General features: G+C 47.3%; 1 long non-coding RNA gene across 1 annotated transcript; it reads right to left on the reverse strand.

Moving 5' to 3' along the window:
- Positions 1-1,335: 1,335 nt before the first annotated feature.
- Positions 1,336-24,521, reverse strand: LOC138520658 (uncharacterized). Its single transcript, XR_011282844.1, has 2 exons — positions 24,428-24,521; positions 1,336-1,801 (listed from the first exon to the last, which is right to left on the reverse strand). It is a non-coding gene; the product is annotated as an uncharacterized lncRNA (long non-coding RNA).
- Between the last annotated feature and the right edge of the window lie 458 nt (positions 24,522-24,979).

A 24,979-nucleotide genomic window follows, 5' to 3' on the forward strand; every position in this document is an offset into this window, starting at 1 on the left:
CATCTTGTCCCATACGTTCTAGAACCACCTTCTTCATATCTCCATAAGTGGTATCCCCCGTGGGATTTGCTGTCTGGTAAGCTGACTGCATCTCACCGGTCATCAATGGTGCGATGTAGTGGCACCATCTCTCGGCCGGCCATTGGGCATTTCTGGCAACCCTCTCGAAGTTCACGAAGAAATGTGCAGGGTCTTCTCCTGCTGAGTATTTTTGTAGAACGGAAGTAGGGACTTGAGGATTATTTCTGATATTTGTGACTTCCAACAACTGCGCTTGTTGCATTTGTAAGGCCTGTTGGAATGCTAATCTATCTGCTTGTGCTTGCTGATTCTGCATTTGTATGGCTTGTTGTAGCATCTGTTGTCCCTCAGAAAGGGTCTTAATGAGGTCCTCCATGACGTTCTCAGAATCCCACTTCTGACACCACTTGTGACAAGTTAGTACTTAAAACATGAATGAAACTCAGAGCCAATACGTAGGTTTTGAGAATTACAACGATAATCCTCTTTTTTTTAGCAGCACACGCCCCCTTCGGCTACTTTGTAATCACCGATGCCGCCGCTGTGTTTCGTCAATCTCTCGGCTCTGAAACTTTATGTGGCGACAACCGGTCGCCGTAATAACTCGAACGTAGACTTTCTTTTGTGCAACGGCACCTCAGGACGAACAACAGGAATCTCTTTTCTTTTCTTTTTTCTCCCCGGATCGTCTAATACGCCCAGGCGTAACCGTCGTCCTCCGGCCTTTCCTCCCCTCGAGACGTTTCCTCGGTAACACCAAAAAGAGTCATCAACATTAGAGGAAAGCCCCTATCTCTGTGCCTTCCTGGTCTTCCAGAAGGCTAATGCCCATATTTTACTTCCCAGAAAGGGACGGACTCCGTCACATGACCCCTATGGAGTCAGCACAAATTCCCTGGTGGTGACCTCCTACCTACCTGATCCTGACCCTGGGGGTGGTAATATGAGGGAGGATCACATGGTAGGAGACAACTACCGGGGACAACTACCGGGGAGTTGTTTTGGCTTCATTGGTAAAGTCACAGTGTTCCCCCCTTCCCCATGTGGAAGACCCTCTGATACCCGAGTTCTTGCTGGCATATTGTCATTCCAGTCAGGCCCCCACCTTTCACCCAAACACCCACAACTCACACATAACACCTTTTGGTTTAAATGTACCTTTATGTGAAATCCATGAGAAAAAACATTTGGAAGTTAAAAGCCCAAAGACATTCATAGACTCCAACTCCCAAACCACCCAGGTACTGAGACAAGGAGCAGGACAAGGGAGTTTGTGCAAAGCGGTAGGTGCACAAAGCACAACATGCAGACTAGTTGTTTTTCCAAACCTTTATTGAGCGGGACATTTAAAGTTGGCAACCGCGATATTGAGACATGCCGTGCAGGAGCAAGCAATGCAGGAGGAGATGTTGCCATCCACGCTGAGGCTCCAGAATGCGAGGCACACCGACAAGGGTGGGGAAACGGAGAAGGCCGCCAGGACGGGAGAAGAGATGCTGCATGTGAGAAAGAGATGCCGTGGAGACACCGGCAGCTGCATAGGAGCTCCTAGATGTGGGTCCGCTCTACCAGATAGCATTCTCCACACAGGGCCGAGAGGGAAATCTGGCATGTGACCGCAAAGCCGTTCATTACCATGGAGGATCAACTGCACACTTCAAACTGGAAGGCAGGTGAAGAAGCCACATAGTAGAAGCACAAGCAGCTTCGGAGATGCTGGAAAAAGCCACTGATTCTGCCCAAAACATCTGGGGGCCCCAGGGCATTCCGACAAGCGCACCTACAAGTAATTGAATGGTACAAGAGTGCTAATGCAGAAAATACAGTTTGTTTAAATGCAGTCAAGGAAAAGTACAAATTCAACACCCAATCATAAGAATGTTTAAAAGCAGACCAGGCAAAGAGCAAAGATAAACCCCAAACAAGTTCAGATGCATTAGATGCCAATGCGGGGTAGAAGTTTGAGTAACTATGTTTTAGCAACTATTACCACAGATAGATATACCAAGGACCTTATGGTATATGCTATTGCGGTGTATCAAGGAACTGTGAAACACATAAGAAGTCCTGGCAGGCGAGTACACCAGGCAGTTGAAATTATATCAAAGAACTGTGCAATACATGTTGAAATTGTGCAAAGAACTCTGGCAGGAGAGTATACCAGGTGATCTGAAAACCTTAAAGAGAAGTCCTGGCAGGCTAGTACAACAAGGCAGCTGAAATTGTATAATGATTGCAGGCAGGGGAATATACCAGGTAATCTGAAAGTGTAAGGGTATCAAGAGGCAAGACGCAGACAACAGACTTAAAGTTCAAAGCAAAATACTTTATTAAGCCAAATGTTAGGATGGTAGAAGGTCTATTTTGCCCTAAACTAAGGTACGATTTCCCTACCTTCATGAAATTAAGGAAAGTCTGCTTCAAAGAGTTCAACTTAAAAGTCTGTCTGTGTCCAAAACCTATCCTTGGCCTCACAACTAAAGCCAACAAAAGTGTATGAATGTCAAAGTCAATAGAAATAGTGTTCAGCGCAAAGTTCTGAGCTTCTTCCAGCTTGCATCTTCTTTTCAGCTCCCCTTTCCCAAGTATACAAAAGTTTCACCAAAAAGTGTCAAGATCACCTTTCTGTAGTTTACAGTAATATAGTTCAATATGGTTCATAACCAATCCTCAGGGTTCACTTCCCCAAGTTTCAAGCACCACAGTTCACAAACACAAAAACGGTCTTGAGGCTTTGTTTCTCAAGACCACACAATGTAGCTTCTCAGGTCTCAGGGTTGCCTTCCCCAGGACCTTCTCTTCATCACCACAATGTCTTTTGATTTGCAATATCTAGGGCTCACTGGTCTATGCATAGTTGGCAGACCAAACGGTCCAACCCTTACAGGTCACGCAACCAGGATCCCTAACTTTCAGCCTTTTGGCTTTGATGTGTAGTTTTACAATCTTCTGGCTTTCCTTCTCAGCCTGTTGGCTCTGCCATTACTTGTTACACACCCTTTCCAGATTTTGAGGCTTTGTCGCTCTGCATTCATTCACAAAAGTTCAGTTGATGGTGTTTTATTAACACCTACTTTCTTAGGCCTCTCTGTCACCCTTGTGCCCTCTTCTGTAACTGGTTTTTACTTGGGTCTTTGGGTTATTCACTTTAATTTCTTTGGTTCACTGGTGTAGCAGGGGCTCATTATTATTTCTGGTATTACTGTTCTGGTATTACCGTTACCAGAAATAACATCATCGCCAGAACAGGAAATGTACCAGCGGCCATTACAAAAACACAATCCATTGGAATCCTCGGTGCACAGGAGTGTGAGTGAAAACCTGAGCAGCTACCAACACTGAGAGACATGTCCGCAAGGCAACCTGCAGTACATCGCCACAAGCCAGGTTTCAGTGAACCTGAACTTAACATGCTTGCCAACACCCTTGTTGAGCACTCAGATGAAGTGTTTTGCACCGATCTGCAGCACCAAATGCAAATCCGTAAGAAGGCTATTTTTCTTAAGCAACGTCAAGATGATCAAGAACATCCCGTCCGTCTGTTTTTTCTCCAAGACACTATCAGACTCAGAAAGAAACTACTACGTATTAGAAAAAGAGCTACTCGCAATCAAACTAGCTTATACCAAGTGGCGTCATATTCTGCTTGTAGCCCCTGAAGTGATCAAATACGAACCGATCACAGGAATCTACTGATTGAAGAAATAGTTGGCAAGCACGGTGGGCCCATTTCTTTTCTCAATATCGTTTTTTTACTGACTTACATCCCAGGAACCAAAAATCTGGTAGCAGACATATTGTTGCGTTGGGGACAGGAAAACAGGACTCCCTTACAGAGAGAAAGGCTTCTACCAACCTCTACTTTCATATTAACCATTGAAAAAGCCTTACAAAGAATGCACCTTGCCTTCATGCTGCGTGAGGACTTTACTCGAAAACAAAAGGAGAGCTGGGAAGTCCAGCCCTCCTTCTGTTTCTGAGTACAGAGCCATCAGCAACAGGCAGCCCTTTCATTCAAGGAGCCTGTGGTTAAAGTGTTGCACCACGCGGCTCCTTGAATGAAAGGGCTGCCTACTGCGTGCGGGCTGGGGCACACTGGTGTCAGACCTTTGGTGCGCCCAGGAGGGGCTGAGTGCATCAAAGTTAATGATGCTAGTGAGTCCCATCTCTACTCTTTTTACCAGCAAGCCCCCCCCCACCGCTTCAGGTGAGGGGGGCTCTCCTTAGAGGGTGTGGCCTAAGTATGGGTGTACTTAGATCACACCCCATAAGGAGAGCCCCCCTCGATTTCTAATCCCACTTAAAGCACTGCATGCAGGTGCTATACATAGCTGACAAGTTTCCCAGTTACATGTCACTTTCTTCAAGCTAGTCCTGGTTTTTTTTCGTACGCATGCTGGGAGTGGTAGGCACATCCTTACAATGGGAAAAACGAAACTACAAGTTTCAACATGCAATTGGAAGCAGAAATCATGCAGTTATGTATGTGGGGAGTGCCCATTTAAGGGAGCTATGGCGTGACACGTCATGGTGTGTTGGTAATAAAAGGAGCAGTCCTGTGTCACAAGGTCATCCATGAACATGGGAGCCTGATACTATTAAGAGGTCTCTGTGTGGCATTTACTCATCGGGTGGGGGGGGTCTCACATTAGTATGTGGCACTCCCTGACCCAACACTGGCGATGGAGCAGTTACCACTACGGAATATCATCCATGTGGCCGACACCTGCTCGACCGTCTCCAGAACCATGTTTCCGGGCATGGCACGCTGCCTGCATCCTAGTACCCAGGGGCTGTGCCGGCATCCACGCTGTACAACAGAAGACGGCATATGCGCGCTGGCAGATGCTGCTGTAGCTGATCTGGGCTGCCAGTGGTGAATTTGTGGGCATGCGAGGCCTCCGCCCACTTCCTCCTGCACACTCAATACTTCCAGTGAGGAGATCCCGGAGTGGCGCATGATACTAGGGAAGGCACCAGGCGTGTGGATGTCTGCTAGCCCCATGTGAGAAACCTGATGGTATTCTCCCACCTACTCCCTCAGGATCTTCGATTCGGGTGGCCAGGGAATGGCCACTGCTTTTGGATGGATCCCGAACCTGGGGGTGGACTGTTGGGTGTCCTGACCCACGTTTGAGCTATCATGCTGCAACATTTGGTGCTGTGGGCTTAGAAAATCCAAGATGGCCAAAAAGCCCACATGTGCGCCAGAATCCAGGAGAACCACGCAGTTTGTGCGCACACCAAAATGGTTACCTAACTTGCCACCCACCAGTGTAAAGAAAGATCTTTGTTAAAAAAATCCACTGTTACTGATGTCAAAAAGTTGCTGAAATCGTGGCTCATCGGACCACTTTAAAGATTCAACCCTTTTGTGGGGTTCCACATAACCATTTTACTGTAAGGAGCCCCATCAAAACAATGTTAAGCAAGGATTATTTACTACCATGTAAGAACCATTCCTGTTTGGAATGCATTAATCCAAGAAAGATCCCAAAAATGGATGCAGTACCAACAAAATCCTCAAGGCGGCGCTAGCGGTCTAAACTCTGACAGGAGAACTGAGTGCAGTTGCTGACAAAGGAATTTGACTCAGCTGACTTCAAAGGCTGCATTTTAATCAAAAATTAGCCACCTGCTGTTCCCAGAGGCCAGAAGCCTGGGAAACCCTCTCACCTCAAGAGATTCACACCACAGCCCAGGATATCACATGGTCATAATAACCAAATGCAAAGTGACCCCCTGGTCTGCTGACCTCAGCCTCCTGGAGACCACACAATAGGCTCTTGCACTTGAATAGAATATGTTGATTTTGACTGTTTCCTGTCAACAAAAGCCTGCCTGCCAGCAGAGGCATGGTCACTGACCCACCCAAGTCTTGGAGGCGGACTCCAACACTCTGAGAACTGAATTGAAAGCAAAATATATATTTTACAGAAACACTGATAACTCTTTGTAATCAAATGACGGGAATGTATAACTTTGAGAGCCTTAATTTAAAAAACGTACTTTCGATTCAAGCCCAAACTCCAATTTGTGTGATGTTCTGGGGCAAAACCCTGCTATTTATTGACACCACATACTCTGTGTTTAAGCTATAGATATGGGAATTTACTGGAGTAGGTATGGACAGCCTGTGTATATGTGTATAACTTTTAATGAAGAACCAAGGTTGCATAACCCACTAAAATCGAAAATAAGTTGCCATTTTTGAATGCAAGCCCTCAGGAAGAGCCGAGTTTAAACAGAGTATAACTCATGTGATATGTGATGGGTGAATGTAATTTTAAACCACTGTGTATCTGTGCAATATGTATTTGAATCAAATATAGATTTGTGGGCAAACTGACCAGGGGAGGATCCTCTGACCCATAAAACCTACAGCATCACTCTGACTCACATTTCCTTCCCCCAATCATGGGAGAGGGGAGAATTGGGCTAATGACAAGTAGAAAGGGGCAGGCTAGCTAGGCCCAGGCACACACCCACTTTCATAACACATAAAAAGAGACTGCTGGGACAGGTAGAGACATTCAATTCCATTTGCTGCGGAGCATGCTGACCGACGACTTCACATCCAGAGATCCTACACTTAGACTTCCAAGCTAAACAGAGACTACAGAACTTTGAACCAAGAAGGCCCACTGCAAGCAAAAGTATTTGTCAGCAGGCCCAAAAATCATTTGTAGACTATTCACAGCCAGACCCAGCTGTTGATTCTGGCCTGAAACCCTGTGCCAGAAAGATCCAGAAGCAGTGCTGTACCCAGAGAAAGGAGAGCAGTATCCAGAACCAGAGGCCAGAGATCCAGAGTGACCCAGACCGCTGTTAGCAGAACCAGAGAGCTGACCCAGATCACTGTGAAGTGCCGAGACCAGAACCGGAGTCCAGTCCAAAACCTGACCAGATCCGTGGCGAGGCCTATTTCAAAAATATATTGTGAGTACCTAGCAGAACTGTGCAGAACCAATCTCTTAGTTAAAATAATCTAATCCAAACTATTTTAATCTAACCAGAACTGCCTCCTAACTGTCATCTGTCATTTGTAAAGCTGCACCACTGTCATTTGTCAATTCTGCAGCTGCAAAGCTGTAACATGTCGCTTTGAACTTTTAAAATTTCAAATCCGAAAAACAACCTTCACAAAATCGTTCATAACTCCGTAACCGATTGTGCTAGGAACTTGATTTGGTTAAAATCCAGCCACATGTAACCATCAGCAGTCATTTCTTTCCTTGCTAAAAATTCGTTTGCCTCTTAATCACCATCTCTGAATCATTGCTAAAGTGAGCCCGAACTCATCCCTAGTATCTCTCACTCACCCTGAACCTCCTAAAGGGAATTAAAAGCATTTTCAGCATATTTCTCACTGCATTGTCACCATATTCAAAGCATTTTGCCTATGTTTCAAAACTTCTATCTGTTGTATAAGCTGCTGGGGGGGAATTGAACTGAATTCTATTTGATTGCATTCCTAAGAACTGGGTGCTCTCAGCTTCATCTCCTTACATTGCATAAAGGGGGGGTGAATTGTCCAGGAAAGTGATTACATTGTCTTTTGCTGAAATCCTACCAAGTTATTTTCTGTACTGCATTTTCCTTCCACATTGCATCTATTTGAAACCATAAAAGTATTGTTGCTATCTTATCCACCCTATACCCACTCATCATTGATTATAAAGAAGTGTGCTAGTGCCAGGCTATCCATTATTGATTCCTGCTCAGATTAAGTGTGATATTCAATTATTAATTCATTATAAAAGTGTGATATATATATATTGTTTAAATTCTCAAATAGAAACCTTTTAAACTTGCAAAACAGAACTACTTCTTGGCTCAGTGGGGTCAGGGGGATTCCAAGAGAGGGGTGTTATATAGGGGTAGTCATCCAGAACTCATGAACTGGACATAAAGATATATCAATAAGGGTTTCCATTCAGTATCCCAGACTAGGCATTGACTTAGCTGTAGTGTTGAATTGAATCCTCTTACAGGACAAGCGAGTGAGGATCACATGAGTGGAGGGTCACGAGGGATTGGAAGGAGGGTACCCCACGGTGAGACATGGTATTCCCCCATTCCCAGTAATACCCCAACCCACTCTCCCTCAGCCTTCATGATGTATTTTCGATCTTACCCCATCTCCCCCTCCCCATTTCCAACAAATACTGAGACGAGGAGGAGGCAACTACGATCAGTGATGTTTACCCATAGAAACAACATGGGGAAAGCAAGGCAAACCTACTATAGAAAGAGCTCAAGTTGTCCCACTAATAGAGTGAGGCAGAGTCAGGCATTTAATAATGACCATTCACACCTGACTCCACTTGACTGTTTTTTCAACTTTAAAAGGTGTGGTTTTTAACAAGGAGGAGAGCGAGCTGGGGATGCTGCCAGAACCAGAGATGCCAAGGAACAGAGAGCAGCAGGATTTGAAGCCTGGAGGAGAACGGCGTGCCGAGACACTAGCCCGGTGTTTGTGAGAGGCTGCAGCATGGCTAGGGAGTCGTGTCTCCAAGGAGCTGGTGTAAGGCAGCCTGTATCCTGCTGGTGGCGTTACGTAAAATGCTAGTTCCCCTGGGACGTGTCCCGGTCCCATGGGCGTCTGAGGGGCAAGTGGTGAGACCCTGACCTCAACCCCGTGTATCCAGAGGGACCACTTGTCAACGCAACGCTGCCCAGTCAGTCAGAGGAAGCGTGCGTTTGACTGAAGTGGAGCGGGAGAAAGACACCATTTTAAAGCAGCGCAGAGCGGAAAGTGGATAAAGTGTACAAAGGACAGAAAGCGTAAGAAATAATCAGAATAAGAGAAAGAGAAAGAAGGAAGTTGCGCTAGTGGCATGGAAGAGAAAGAAGAAAGTTGCGCTAGTGGCGCAGAAGAAGTTTTAAGTGAAAGAAAAGCATCTGAAGAGGGCAAAGAAGGAAAAGTAAAATAAAGACTTTTAAAGAGTGCAAAGTGTGCACGCTAAATAGAGGACAGTGTGTCAAGTTGTCACGCTGGAGGGAATGCTGGCGCGTACCTGATCTTGGAGTTCGGGGAGTGGTATCCACCACGATGTTCCTTGAAGGCAGAACAGGAACTGAAGAGCGTAAAAGCACTGCCCTGTAACCGCCTACCCAGTCAATGTACCAGGTGGCAGGAGACAGGACAATACTTCTTGCACCACGGAATGGATAACCCAATATTTTTTACGTTGTACAAAAACAGTGTAAGGCACTGAGACTGGGAATCCAGAAATAACACAATAGATGGCAAGACAGGGCAGAGGCAAGGCAAGGAGCAATCACAGGGCAGCAAGGAAGAAGATGGCAAGCAAGAAGGAGGCAGAGAGCAACAGGGCAGAGAGCAACAAGGCAGGGAGCTATAAGGCAGAGAGCTACAAGACAGAGCAGGGAACAGGCAAGAGACAAGGAAACATCCAGAAAGGATGCACAGAGGAAAAGAAACAGGAGCGAGCAACAAGAGTGTTGAGACGTGCCAAACGGAGTCTACTTCCTGCTTTTATGTATGCTGACATGGTTGCTATGCAACGCTGTGCGGAATGCACGCAGGTGTTTGCCTGGCCTTGGCGTGGAAATGATGGTGAGGCAAACATGGACGCGGTCCAGCTGCCTTGTACCCTAAAGATCTGGACCCCCGCCAGGTTGGCAAAGAGCAGGAGGAGCCTGCCGAAATGTGGGTGGGGGTGAGAGCACCGGGATCCAGGTCAGTGGTCCACCTATGGGTGGGAAGGCGTCGCAAGCACCAGCGGTCGTACACCCGCAAGGCACCCGGGCCTCAACTGAGGCACCGTGAGTCACGCGACGACGTAACACAAGTGCGCAGGAAGCACGAGAAATAAACAGACAGGTGCAAGGGTGCACGAAAGTATGTGAGGTGCACAAGAGGCAGGATAAGAAAGCAAAGGAAGGTGCAAGAGTGCACAGTCGAAAAAAGAAACAGCAAAGGGAAGGTGCAAGTGTGCACGAGGAAGAAGCAAAGTAAAACAAGAAGGGGTGCTGGAGGTGAAAGGTGTAAAAGGAAGAGCAAGGAATATAGAGAGGGTTTACAGATCAGAGTGGTCACACCTAGAAGGAGCAAGCAATCATGCGGTTTTGAAAGTCTCTGATTGTACCCCGCAACTGAAGTGTGTATGAAAGAACTGTGTATAAAAGGAAAGGTACATCCTGACAAGCTGAACTTGTGTTTGAAACCAAAAAGGGGCATAAGCTTGGGGAAGGGAACCCTGAGAGGCCTAACAAAGTGGAATACCTCTTATTTCAAAATATTGAAGGAAATGTAAAGTACATCCTGACAAAACGGAGTTTGTGTTGGAAACTGAATGGGTCTGAGCTTGGGGAAGGGAACCCTGAGAGGCCTAGCAGAGTTGGAGACTTGTTATTTTGTAGTGCTGGAAGGATTGAAGCTTGGGAAAGGGAACCCTGAGAAGTTTCAAAAGGAACTGTTATATTTCTTTTGTGGTGTTTGCAACGTGGACAAGTTGAAGCTTGGGCAAGGGAGCTCAAAGGAACCAAAGACACTGAAGGTATTTGAGAATATTGCATGGGCTTTGTGGAGAAGATCTTACGAACAGTCCTTTTTGATTAAACTCATTTTTGTGACATTGACCAAACTACAACTGGTGAGAAGACCACCTAAAACCAACCTTGGTTTACTATTTTCTGTTGAACTACTGTTTTTCCTTTTTTTCAAAGACTTCCTATTACATTTTTCTAAAGAGTGAGGGAAGGATTAGGTTCAGACACAGACAGACCTTTATTTTGAACTATCAGACATCGAAGGCCTTTAGAAACATCAGTTAAGGGATCCATCCCTTTAGAGTTAGGGCTAGTTAGGCATTACACCAACCCAGGAACCTTATTAAACAAAGGTTTGGAAACTAACACCTTTGAGTCTGTGTCTCTCTCGATACCATGCATGTCTCACATATGGTGTAATGAGTGGGATGCAACTCAACAGGAACGAGTTGGGGGACCCTGAAATACTGGAAGTTAAGTGATAGAGCCACCAACCACAGAGTGGCCACTAAAGGGTCTGTTGGGTTCGATCGTTGTAGTAGCTGGACTGAAACCATCCCGCCAAAAGAAAGACGTCTCATCCCTACTGATCTTGTTCTTATTCCACCTCCCGGAACATACATCAGGTTGGCACCCAAGTCAGGACTTGCGTGGAAGTTTGGCATCAGTGTCCTGGCTGGGGTGATTGATCCTGATTTTAGAGGGGATGTAAAGATATTATTCCATAGCCATGGAGAAGAGGCCTTTCAGATCCAAACAGGGGATCACATAGCCCAGGGGATACTTGAAAGAGTGGTGTTGCTGTGAGAAACCAAAGGGTGTCTCACCTGCTAGTCCCCGGGGATCTCTCTCTCAGGTGGCCAGGGCACAGCCATCGCCTTTGGATCCAGACCCTGAGGGTTTACCAGTGGGGCAAGATCACCTGGGTAGGGGGTCTTTAGCAAGTGGGGGTGGGGCAACCTATGATGAGACGTGGTATTCCCTCTTTTCCCGTACCCATGTCCCATCCTATTTTGGACATGTCCCGCTATTCGGGTCAGGCAAAGTCAGGAACTTGACTTTAATCACAAACATCTGGTACCCATTAGCTCTCCCCACACAGATAAAAGGCAGAGCATAGAGACACACTATGCGCAAGGTGGAACAGGAGAAGGAGCAGATCTTCTGGGGCAAAGGCGAACCCACTGGAGCAGAACAACCGATCGAGGGACGAATGAAAAGGGTAGGGAAACCCAGGAGATCTCTGCAAGAGGTCATTGCCTCTGAGGAGCCGTGAAAGATACACGGAGAAGGCCAAATCCCAGACAAGACTGCATTGTGTTTCAAGGATGCCAGCGACCCTTCCAGGTGAACGACAGGGTTGCGGAGGCGAGGCCAAGCCTCTGCTATTAACCTTGACTCATGAATTAAAGCCGCAAAGACAAGAAAGGAGTTCACACAGCCGGTTAGATCGCGAATTACATGAAAGGCCGGTGTGTTAAGAAAAGATTGAAGTTGCGACAGTATATCTCACAATTGAAGGCTGCGTGCATGCTGATGAGACACGAAGGAAGGCAGACCAGTGCTGAACTTTAAATTACTGATAACTGTGAAGCCAGTGACAGAGTAGCGGAGTGGTCGGCCAACAGGAAGTAGCCCACTTGAAAGTCTCAGCGAAATATGTGATATCTTGTTATAACAACTAACAAACTACTTTAAGTGAAAGATTTCTATGAACATTTGTGCTTATGCTACTGAACTACCAAGAGACAATGGGGTAAATAAAACAAAAGTGTGAGCTGAAGAGAAAGTCAAAGTGGTCCTGCGGAGGTCTATAGTAAAAGCTTTGCACATTTGAAAGTCTTCCACATCAGTGAACGGTCTGTGCCCGACTGAGGGAGTCCAGAAGTGTGATAAATTAGGGGAAGGGAACCCCTAACGAATGTGAATAAAGCTTAGGGAAGGGAACCCCTGCAAGTGCTGTGATTGCGAGGTCCGAGCCTGGCTGAGGGAGATCTACTTTGAATCAGGTACTTTTTGGTTGAAAGGTCCAAGCCCGACCGAGGGAGACCTATGTGAACCTTTTGCTTTGAGAGGTCTGAGCCCAGCCGAAGGAGACCTGCGTGAACTTTTGTTGAACTGTGAAAGAACTTTTGAAAGCTGGAGTAAGTGACTTTAACATGGAAGGCCAAGCGGGCCTCGATCCACGTTTTGAACTGCCTTTGTTTTGAGAACCTGAGCTAGAGTGTGTCATCCTATTTACAGGGGCCACCTTACTCTGTGTTGTCCAACGTGGAAAGGAGAGCTGACTAAGCCACATTGATTCATTGATTTATGTGTCACACTGTTTCGCCGTTGGCAACTACGGCGTCATTGGTCCCTGTGTGGGGTTCTGTTTCCAGGAGAAACGGGGAAAACAAGAAGAACCTGTGTCAACGGGCTAGTCGTTGCACGTTGTCATCAAGATCACGTGACTGATCATCTGACCCCTTTTAAGGAATCCGGAACTCTGTTCCGATGCGTCACTACTACTATTAGTGGTGCTCTGTAAGTTCGCTCGCGAATAGAAACTACCCAAGTCCAACTGCTTTCTCTAATTTCTGTCCTGTATTAACGTTCCCTTGTTTCGCTCCTTTCCCTTCCCTTTCTTCCAGCAGCCTCGAGAACTCCCTCGTCCCGACCAGCCGAGCCAATCACTATGCTCTCTGTATAGGGCAACCCATCCGCCTAGCGGAAGTAAGTGTATTCCTAGGTTAGAACAGGTTCTCCCTTCTTCCTTCTATTCAGACTTACCATTCTTCCCTTTTCAGTCACATTCCTCTGTGTTGGACTCTCCCCCCGTAAACGGCCGGAGAAGTTACATTCCCACGGTTGTCACGTTTCCAGACCCGACGTTAGTATCAGACTCGATACCTGCATTTCATGTACCATCTCCTCAGTCTCCTTTCTCCCACTCACCTGTGCCTCTCATAATATAGATCTCCTGTTCACGCTGCTACCTAAGGAACGAGGGACCCCAAGTTCCACCATTTCCGAAGCAAGTGATCATCCTCAGCAAGACGAAGGATTCCTGTCATCCAGGGTTTTTTTCCCCCAGAGGGTTTCCCTGGGATTCGTGTTCTCCCCTACCAATTCTTATTATTTGGTACAGGGGGGAGCAGGAGTTTCGGGGGGATCCTTCCGACGACCGTTGCAGCTCCAGATCCATTGACACCCGAACAGGTTAGTGTTTTTCCACTACGGAATTCAATTTGAGATTTCCTAGGCTTCTGGCTGGCATTTCCTAACGGAGTATTTACTCTAGGGGTAACATTATGTTATAACACTGACTTTCCTTTGCATACATATTTCCCTTTACACACTTTTTGTATAAGAGATAGGGCAGGCATTATGCTGTGTTAGTATAGGCAATTTTGATTTGACATAGACTAGGACTGTATTTTCTTTATTGTTTGATAGCAGAGACTACTCCCACCTTAGCTATAGGACAGAATAGGAGTTTCTCCAAACCCCAAAAAGATAATATGGGTTTTGCAACTTGTAAATCTTGTATCAGTGTCACACTTGTGATACCATGCTCCCTTACATTGCCTATCCTTAGAGAAGAGGCTGAGAAAGATGCTACTGACAGAGGTGCTTTAGGCTTTGGGGAAGCCGATGCCCAAGCTAGTTCTATCCAACCCACAGCCATCCGTGACAAAAGTCCTGACATACTCCCTGACTTGGCCTTTGCTCAGCAGAACGATACCTTACTCGCTGATGCCTTCCTACAGGTTGTACTTGAATCTGAGGGTTGGAAAGGAGGAGGGCCATTTTTCTTTTTATGTATAGAGAGGATGTTACTTCAGAAGGGATACCAAGAATACAGCTAGTGGTGCCCCGAAGTCACAAACCGATAGTGCCTGAGATTGTACACTCACTTCTTACAGGAAGACATTTAGGTCGAGCCAAAACTCAGGCTCACCTGGCCAACAAGTTCTACTGGACAGGAATACAGGTAGACACGAAACATTTCATCCAGACTTGTGAAATATGTCAGCGTACCAGTACTCACTTACCACCACCAGCCCTCTTAAATCCATTACCCATCATCGAAGTACCATTTTTGAGGGTTGGAATGGACATCATTGGACCCCTCGAAAAATCTAAGTTAGGGAACAAATACGTGTTAGTGATACTTGACAATGCCACCCGATACCCAGAGGTATTTCCCTTGCGCAATAATACCACTAAGCAGCTACTCAAGTATTTACTTCCCTTCTTCTCTCGACTGGGATTCCCCAAAGAAGTATTAACAGACCAAAGTACCACCTTTATGAGTAAGCTCATGGGGAAGTAAAAGAGCTACTTCATATAACCATCTTGAGGATGTCTGTTTTCCATCTCCAAATGGACAGATTAGTTGAAAGGTTTAACAAGACCCTTAAGACCATTGTTAAGAAGCTGGTTGACAAGGACGGATCCAACTGGGATCAGATGATTCCTTGGGCTTTGTTTGCCATACGAAAAACACCTCAAGCCCCCACTGGTTTCTCATACTTGGGATTATTGTATGCAATGTTTTACATATGCTTCTAGAAATATGGGAGGAAAGGGAAGAAGCTCCAATCCCACTGTACCAGACAGCCTCTCGATTAAAAGAACATATGACAGCCCTTCGATCCCTTGTACAAGACCACCTTGGTAGAGCACAAAGCCAACAGAAAGCGTCTTATGATGTGAAGGTATTGCTTAGGTCTTTTTTCATCGGACAAAAAGTCCTTGTACTTCGCCCTACCTCAGATAACAAGCTTATTCCTAAATGACATCGGCCATATGAGGTATGGGACAAGACAGGGCCGTGTAACTATAACATTGCCCAACCAGACCGTCTCCAGAAGACGCAAATGTACATATAAACGTATAATAAGCATGGAAGGAGAACACCTCTGAATCTAATGCCAAGTTGTTAACTTGTATGATACCGGAAGAGGTGAATAATAATACTCTAATCCCTCTGATATCACTCACAATCAACCATAGGATCTCCTTGAATTGTTAGAACAATTCCCTGGCGTGTTCCGTGAAGAGCCCGGCAGGGTGAAAGGAATATACCATCACATCCGCACCCCTGCAGGCAAGGAAGTACATCTCAAACCGTAGCGACTACCTTAGGACCGTAGAAATACTGTCATCAAAGAAGTAGAGCAAATGCTCCAGGCCAACATAATCAAACCATCTACCAGTCCCTAGTTTTCCCTCATTGTTCTAGTGTAAAAGCCAGACAAAAGTTAGAGGTTCTGTATAAACTTCTAAAAGGTAAATAACATCTCAACTTTCAACACCTACCCAATGCCTCATAATGATGATTCTATCGACAAATTGGGTAGTGCCGTTTATTTGTCCACCCTAGACATAACCAAAGGGTATTGGCAAGTCCCACTACATGGACTTGATAAAGGAAAGACCGCTTTTGCCACCCTAATAGGTCTATACTGGTTTAAAGTGTTATCCTTCGGGTTGCATGTTGCCCCAGCAACTTTCCAAAGGTTGATGGATAAGATTCTCTAACCTTATTCGGAATTTGGCGGGGCATACATTGATGACATTGTAATCCTGTTAGACCTTGATCGTCGTGCAGATATGTGAGACCTCCGTCCCCAACTGTCACACAGGGAGATATAATTCCACTCCCTGTATAACCCTTGAGGCCACAGGTGGAGAAGTCTGACGCCGCCGAGTGCTGGAAACCCCAAGGAAGCTGAAAAGAAACATAGGTTAAATACCAGGCAAGCAGGAATAACTTGTGCAAAGGTAGGTAAAACAAGAGACCTTACCAAGTGTTGTCAGAAGCACTGAGGGAAACCTAGGGGAGTGGAAGGGTTCCAGGACTCACGCGGACAGGTTCAAGATGCCACGGAAGCAGCAGGAAAGCTAACTGCAGATCCAAGAAACCCCACCTGGGCTCGTTCCTTGAGCGGTTTACTTAGTACTTGGCAAGAGCACGTGATAGCAGGAGAGTCCGTAGAATTCCGAGTCAGTAGGACGAAGGCCAGGGGCAATCCAAAAGCAAGCCCATAAAACGGTCCGAGGTCGGCAGGCAAGTAACAATTCGAAGTTCCAATTCAAAGCCAAGGGTAATCCAAACACAATCCGTGAGATGAAGCAGGGTACAGGTTCCAAGAGTAAACACAGGAATTACAAGAGCCAAATAGAGTTTCCGAAAGAAGAAACAGCTGTGAAGCGCGGTACGAAAGCGAATTACAGCCTTTGTACTGAACGCTTCCTGGTCACGTGACGTGAGAACGTGTCACGTGACCGAGACTCTGGGTGATGTGAATGGATGGAAACGGCAACGCGACAAGGATGCGTTCCTCGAAGCGTGCTGCTTCCTAGTCTCCAGGGCAACTGCCAATGAAGAAAAGGTCGTAGGCGTGAATGCAGGGTGCAAACCTTGGGCCGATGTTGCGCCTGCCCGTGGGCCAAACCGGATTGCCAACGTGAGCCCCGGAAACCGTGAGAGTTGCGTGAAGTGAGTTGTGGGGTCAGTCGGGCTGAAGGGGATCTGGGTTCACTGGTGGAATGAGCAGAAGGTATGACAGAGCCCCCCCCAAAGGCCCACGACCATGTGGGCAGGAAGGATGTTCCCGATGGAATCGGGCCACCAAACGGGGGTTGGACGTCCGCAGCGGAAACCCAGGACCTCTCCTCAGGACCATAACCCTTCCAGTCCACTAAATACTGCAAGCCACCCCTAAAGAGACGGGAACCCAGGATATCAGAAACCTCGAAAACATCAGGGGAACCTAGGGACACCGGGGCAGGAGAGGAACGAAGACGGGAAGTGTCCGGGCAAGGTTTGAGCAGGGATGTGTGAAAGACGGGATGTATGCGCCAAGAGGACGGGAGCACCAAACGGTAAGTCACTGGATTGATGACCCGGGAAACCATGTAGGGACCAATGAAACGGGGCAGCAGCTTCCGACAACCCGCCAAGCGAAGGTGACGGGTGGACAACCACACCCGGGACCCCACAGAATATACTGGGGCTGGGTCGCGTTTAGCGTCTGCCCGGGACTTCATTGATGCCTGCGCCTCTCTAAGGTGAGTGATGGTCTGCGCATGAACAGAGGACATATCCCGAATGCAGGCAGCAGCGGACCGCCGAAGAGAAATCGGGGACGGGATAGACACGTGGATTCTGGCCATACAAAGCATAAAAGGGCGAGGAACCGGTGGAAGCATGGACAGCATTGTTGTAGGCAAACTCCGCAAACCGGAGGGCCTGCAACCAGTTTGTCTGTAGTTGCAGAGTCAAACAACGCAGGTACTGTTCCATTGACTGGTTCGTCCTTTCGGTCTGACCATCGGTTTCTGGGTGGTAGGCAGAGGAGTAGCGCGTCTCAATACCGAGAAGGCCGGTCAGGGCACGCCAAAAACGGGACATAAACTGGGAACCCCTATCCGAAATGAGTACCGATGGCAGGCCAAAAAAACAAAAAATGGACTCAAAAAACAGGTTTGCTAATTTAGGGGCTGATGGAATGCCCTGGCAGGGAAGAAAACGGGCCATTTTAGTGAAGGTATCAACCACCACCCAGATAGTGTCGAATCCCCGGACCCTAGGAAGGTGAGTTACAAAATCCATGGTCAGAGTGTGCCAAGGTCTCGGTGGAATTGGTAGTGGTCGTAGGAGGCCCACCGGTTGGCCCCTGCGGTGTTTACACTGGGCACACACTGAGCATGTCTGTACGTACTGTACAACGTCCCGCTTCCTGGAGGGCCACCAGCACCAGTGTTTCAAGAGGTCCAGAGTACGGTCCTGACCCGGGTGGCCGTTGACAGGGGAGTTGTGGGACCACTCCAGGGCTATATTTCTGGTTTCGCTGGTGGGTAGGACTAGACGGTTTTGTACATAAGGTAATCCATCATAATATACAGGGTCCCATTCTGATGCCTGATCGGGGTGCTGCAGTACCCAAGTACGGATCGTGTCAAGTAGCGTCAGTGGGGGTGTACAGGTGCAGATAACGTTTCCTTGGTGTAGGAGAGTCTCGGGGAAGACAGGTAGTGCAACCCCCCCCAGGAGAACGAGACAGCGCGTCAGGCTTGCCGTGAGCCATGCCAGAGCGATGCCTGATTTGGAAGTCGAAGGCTGCAAAACACTGATGCCACCTAACCTGTCTGATATTCACACACTTAAGGGAGGCTAGGTCTTGCAGATTCTGATGTTCGGTAAACACAGTGGTCTTATGCTTCGCCCCCAGGAGGTGGTGTCGCCAAACCCGAAAGGCGTCCATAACCGCCAGGAGCTCCTTCTCGGTAACGGTGTAATGGGCCTCCCTGGAGCTAAACTTACGGGAGTGGTAGGCCACGGGATGCAAACGACCAGTGGAGGCACAGGTTTGTGACAGAACTGCCCCTAGAGAAAATGAGGAGGCGTCTGCCTCGACAATGAATGGACGTTCGGAATAGGGATATTGCAATACGGGAGCGGTAGTAAAGGCCATTTTTAGATCCTCAAAGGCTTTTTGGTGTACCTCTGTCCAGACGAAAGGGGTGTGAGGGCTCGTAAGAGACGTAAGCGGTGACACTATGGAAGAGAACCCAGAGATAAAGCGGCGATAGAAGTTGGAGAAACCCAAGAAAGATTGTAGGGCCTTTAGGGTCTTCGGAGTTGGCCATTCTAAGACCGCTCGTACCTTGGAATAATTCATCGCCAGGCCACCAGGTGTGATGTTGAACCCTAGGAATTCGATGTTATCTACATAAAACTGGCATTTCTCGGGTTTAGCGAATAAGGAGTGTTTCCTCAAGTGAGAGAGCACTTCTCGGACGTGTTGTACGTGTTGTTCCAGACTATGCGAAAATATGAGTATATCATCTAAATACACTACCACGAACACGTCCAGTATATCACAAAAAACGTCATTCATGAAATGCTGGAACGTGGCCGGGGCATTGCAGAGCCCGAACGGCATGACAGTGTATTCGTAAAGACCATATCGTGTACAGAAGGCGGTTTTCCACTCGTCCCCTTTACGCATTCGGACGAGGTTATACGCCCATCGTAGATCCAGTTTGGAGAAAACGGAAGCATTGGTTAGACGGTCCAATAAGGGAGAGATAAGTGGTATGGGATACCGATTCTTAACCGTAATGGCATTGAGACATCGGTAGTCCACACAGGGACGAAGATCGCCCTCCTTCTTCGGGACGAAGAAGATTGGACTGGCAGCTGATGATTTGGAGGGTCTAATATGGCCCAAACGTAGAGATTTCGTAATACAGTCCTTAAGGGCTTGATCCTCGGATGGGGACAGAGAATAGATATGAGCCACAGGTACCGGGATCCCAGGGGTTAGATCAATGGGACAATCATAAGGGCGATGCGGGGGAAGTATCTCGGAAGAACCCTGGTCAAAGACTTCAGCATAATCATGGTATACCGCGGGGACATTAGCGGCAACCATGCCCACTATATGTGGAGACTCAAGGTCGTCTGACACCCTGAGATGGGCGATAGCCCCCCCGACACTGACGCAGGTGTTCCTTCCTCTCTGACCATAGGGAGGCAGTAGTTCTGGCATAGCTCCGACTCGAAGTGCACCTGACCCGTTCCCCAATTGATATGAGGGTTATGGTCCCGTAACCAGGGTATCCCTAGTATTAGCCGAACTGGTGCATGGCAATCAAATTTAAATGAATGGATTCACTGTGCACGGACTGGATTGTTAACATGAGTGGTGCGGTTTGTTGTTTGATGGGACCGGAGGTCAATGCAGTTCCATCGACTGCTTGTACAGGTTCTGGTCGGATTTTGTTAACCAAAGGTAAGTTCAGTGTTCGGGCTAGGGTGATATCAATGTAATTCCCTGTGGCTCCTGAATCGATAATGATAGTGACTGGATGGATGGTGCCAGGGGTAGGCTGAAGGGTGGCCTGTACCTGAATGGGCCTAACACGGCCAAACGCGGGAACAGAGTCTGGGGTCTGACAGAGAGCGCTCGATCCAGGCCCCAATTCTAGGGTCGAGCTGTGAGAAAAACCTGAGTCCTTGGTTTAGGTCGACGGGGACATTCTTTAACGAAGTGGCCGTTCAAGCCACAATAGAAACAGGCATTATCTGTTCTCCTCCTCTCTCTTTCCCTTGAAGTAATAGGGGACCTAACCCCTCCGATCTGCATGGGTTCCCCGGAGGCATCAGAAGAGGACGCGGGTGTGGGTGTACCTGAGGGGAAGGGAGACCCAGCCTGGGCCCTCAGTTCTGAACGTCGGGCGTCCACTTGGAGAGCCAAATCAACAAGATCAGGAAATTGGGTAGGCAAAGATGGGACCACTGATAGGGCGTCTTTCATCGGATTACTTAAACCCCGGTAGAAGACCACTGATTTCTTATTTTCCGGCCATGATGTTTCCGCCACTAGTATATTTCCACTCCCTGTATAACCCTTGAGGCCACAGGTGGAGAAGTCCGACGCCGCCGAGTGCTGGAAACCCCAAGGAAGCTGAAAAGAAACGTAGGTTAAATACCAGGCAAGCAGGAATAACTCATGCAAAGGTAGGTAAAACAAGAGACCTTACCAAGTGTTGTCAGAAGCACTGAGGGAAACCTAGGGGTTTGGAAGGGTTCCAGGACTCACGCGGACAGGTTCAAGATGCCACGGAAGCAGCAGGAAAGCCAACTGCAGATCCAAGAAACCCCACCTGGGCTCGTTCCTTGAGCGGTTTACTTAGTACTTGGCAAGAGCACGTGATAGCAGGAGAGTCCGTAGAATTCCGAGTCAGTAGGACGAAGGCCAGGGGCAATCCAAAAGCAAGTCCATAAAATGGTCCGAGGTCGGCAGGCAAGTAACAATTCGAAGTTCCAATTCAAAGCCAAGGGTAATCCAAACACAATCCGTGAGACGAAGCAGGGTACAGGTTCCAAGAGTAAACACAGGAATCACAAGAGCCAAACAGAGTTTCCGAAAGAAAAAACAGCTGTGAAGCGCGGTACGAAAGCGAATTACAGCCTTTGTACTGAACGCTTCCTGGTCACGTGACGTGAGAACGTGTCACGTGACCGAGACTCTGGGTCACGTGAATGGATGGAAATGGCAACGCGACGAGGATGCGTTCCTCGAAGCGTGCTGCTTCCTAGTCTCCAGGGCAACTGCCAATGAAGAAAAGGTTGTAGGCGTGAATGCAGGGTGCAAACCTTGGGCCGATGTTGCGCCCGTCCGCGGGCCAAACCGGATTGCCAAAGTGAGCCCTGGAAATCATGAGAGTTGCGTGAAGTGAGTTGTGGGGGTTGTGGGGTCAGTCGGGCTGAAAGGGACCTGGGTTCACTGGTGGAATGAGCAGAAGGTATGACAAATCCACAGTCCAACCTGGGATGACCATTTGTACCATCTATACACTGTAATAACAATGCCCCGCCAATATCATCAAAGACTGAGCTGACACCTTAGCACCATTCCTGCGAGCATTCATAAATGCCTCCTTTGCATCTGGCATTGTTCTACCATGCCTTAAAGAGGCCTGGGCATGCCCTCTTCTGAAAAAACCTTCGATACACCCCCTCCTCCCAGAACAACTACCGGCCCATCACCACAGTCCCATTTCTGCTAACAATTCTTGACAAAGCTGCATACTCCCAAATCCAGCACTTCCTCGAACCCACGATATCTTATGAAAGAGGCAATCAGGTTTCCGCCCTTGCCACGGAACTGAATCTGCATTACTGGACCTAAAAAAACAATTAGCTAAAATAATGGACAAATGCAAACCAGCACTTCTCCTCCTTCTTGATTTATCTGTAGAGTTTGACCTTGTGGACCACAAGACCCTCTGCAGACATCTCACAACATCATCTTAATTAACGCCCTAAGCCACTACCAGGATCACCTCCTTCCTTGAAGGAAGAGCCATGAGGTTTTTCTTCGAGCAGGCCTGCGCGGCACCCACCACCATTCACTGAGGAGTCCCACCAAGCTCCTGTACCTCGACCACCTTGTACAATATATTACTAAACCTCTCTTCGACAAGCTGCACGCTCTCGGCATAGCATACACAAACTATGCTGACGACACTCAGGGCTTCCTCCCACTTTCTGGCTCATATGAAAGTGATGCCAAAACACTGCACAATACCTATGCCACCATCCAAGCCTGGATGGCAGCTAACGGGCTCTGTTTTAATGGTGACAAAACCAAAATCCTCCTAGTCGGCCCCAAAGAAACCCTTAAAAAGCTTAATAGACAATACATCTCCTTCACCATAGACAACACACAAATCACTGCCTCACCCTTAGTAAAGACACTGCGGGTGTACCTCGATTCCAATCTCTCCATGACACGCCAGGTTAGGTGCCACTGCAACCTCAGCTTCATTCACAATGAAATTGATCAATGCAGACAAACCCTACCTATCTACTCAGAACTGTGTCTCAATAGCCAGAGCCACCATAGGTGCAAAACTTGACTACTGCAATGACCTATTTGCTGGTACCTCTGTCAGAACACCCTCTGCTAAGCCTAGGCTTGACCAGGTCCAGTTAACTTGAACTAGTCGTGTAGGGGAAGAGTTCTTCCTAATAATGTACCACTCTGCCAATATAAAAATATAGCCGAGCAGTCAATTAAGAGAAAGCCGTAGAGGGACACAACTGGAACACCACTGACTGTAAAGAAAAGCCTTGGTTAGTAAACGTGAACAAAAACAATATGCAGACTGTAAATAGCTAGAGACAAGTAGGGGGAGCTCACCTCAAGTTGCTGAGTCAAGAATGGAAACAAAATGAGGACGAGGTGGCCAGAAGTTCCCCTTTAAGACAACTTGGCACTAAAAGGACCGAGGGAGGGTCTCAAACCTGAGTATACCCTTGTTCGTTATGTTCACACAGGTGTTGTTTCTTTGAGGTAAATCTGAATATTGTGTTTTCGCATCTTAGAACACAGTGCTGGATGATGCCAAAGTCTTTTTATTCAGCTCTCCTATATCTGCTATGAACTAGTCTTCCTAATTTTCTTTTTAGGCTTCAGTTCAGAGTTTGAGTGGTCCTCATGTTGTTTTCTTCAAGAGGATCACAGACCAAAAACTTCCACTGGGTTTCAGAAGTTTATCACTCGTCTGGAAGGTTTGGTGAAGAAAAAGCCTACCGGTTTCAGTGGTGTTATCAGAATGAAACCACTTTCATCAGGGCTGGACAGGCACTCATGACATGATGTGTCTAAAAATGGTTGCTGGTATAGGGTAGATTAAGACAGGAGATCCCACCTGTAGATGGAGGGGGAAAGGAATGGGGAAAGAAAACAAAACAAATGCAGAGTTATAGGTAAATGTCGTGAATTTGATCTGCAAAATAGGCTGGGAGGGTGCTGCCCCACAGTCTGCTGTGGTATTGTCTTACCCAATTGTGAAGATCCCCAGTTATGTCAATACATGTGGTAAGGAAGGATTAATGCATGACTTCCTAGGATGGCATGGAGTTGTTCACATGCTCAGGAATCTAAAGTGTGATAAGTAATTTTGTCATCTCACTTTTGGAGGGCAAAGGAATTGTAAGTATATACAACATCGTGCAAAAGGAAAGTGCTGAAGTAAAAGGGTCAGTTCAATTAAGAATAGGCCCGCGGCGTATTTTAAACAACAGAGACTTCATCAGAAAAGGGGGAGAGAGACAACCATAAGTCTTTAAAGGTTGCAAAACTTAAGAGTTTGAAATTCTGAAATCTTGGTGGCATAAAATGCCAGTCTGATGCTAATCTACATCTAAGCAGAAAAACAAAACAAATGTATCCGGACTGATTGTTGTAGTGGGGTCCAGGTGCATATCATATAGGACGAGTCTAAAGGCGAGGCTACCAGGTAACGGGAAACATTTCAACCTAAAATGTAGTCAAAACTAAATTGTGAGTAGACGAGGAGAGGCAGGGATTTCGCCTACCTCGTATTATTATCCGGGGTCCCTTAGGGCCGGTCCTTCTCAGGTTCCGATCCGTGCTCATATACCGGCAATGTCCGTTTGTGTCTGTTGCCGGAAGTGTTAGATCTTATGTTCCATCATTCGATACTGGAGTGGACACAAAAAATGGACTATCGAGTAGTCTATGGTCCGGTGCCATGTTGGAGGGGTTAGAAATTGTGGTTGTACCCGCGGGTGTCGGGAGGGAAAAACAATGGAGGAGGAAGCTTGCCTCCTGATCAGGTCAAAGGATGACGCCTTCTGGTAAAAGGGCTATGACTGTGTAGTACATGTGTGCTGCTTGATTAAATGAGTGCGTGTTGCCGAGTGTGAGGCTGAAATGGACACAAAGAACGGACCATTCAAGGATATGGAACATTGCTCCAGAAATACAATGGTATAGCCAAAGATGCAGTATAAGTGACTCAATCTGACTGTGATGAGGTCGACCCTCGCTGAGGATTAGAGTGTATGCACATCAATACATAAGTCACACTGTAGATGTATAGTCAGAAGTCACACAGGTGACTAACC

This window comes from Ambystoma mexicanum, chromosome 13 (assembly GCF_040938575.1).
Source record: "Ambystoma mexicanum isolate Mex_15411 chromosome 13, UKY_AmexF1_1, whole genome shotgun sequence".
Taxonomy (NCBI): Eukaryota; Metazoa; Chordata; class Amphibia; order Caudata; family Ambystomatidae; genus Ambystoma; species Ambystoma mexicanum.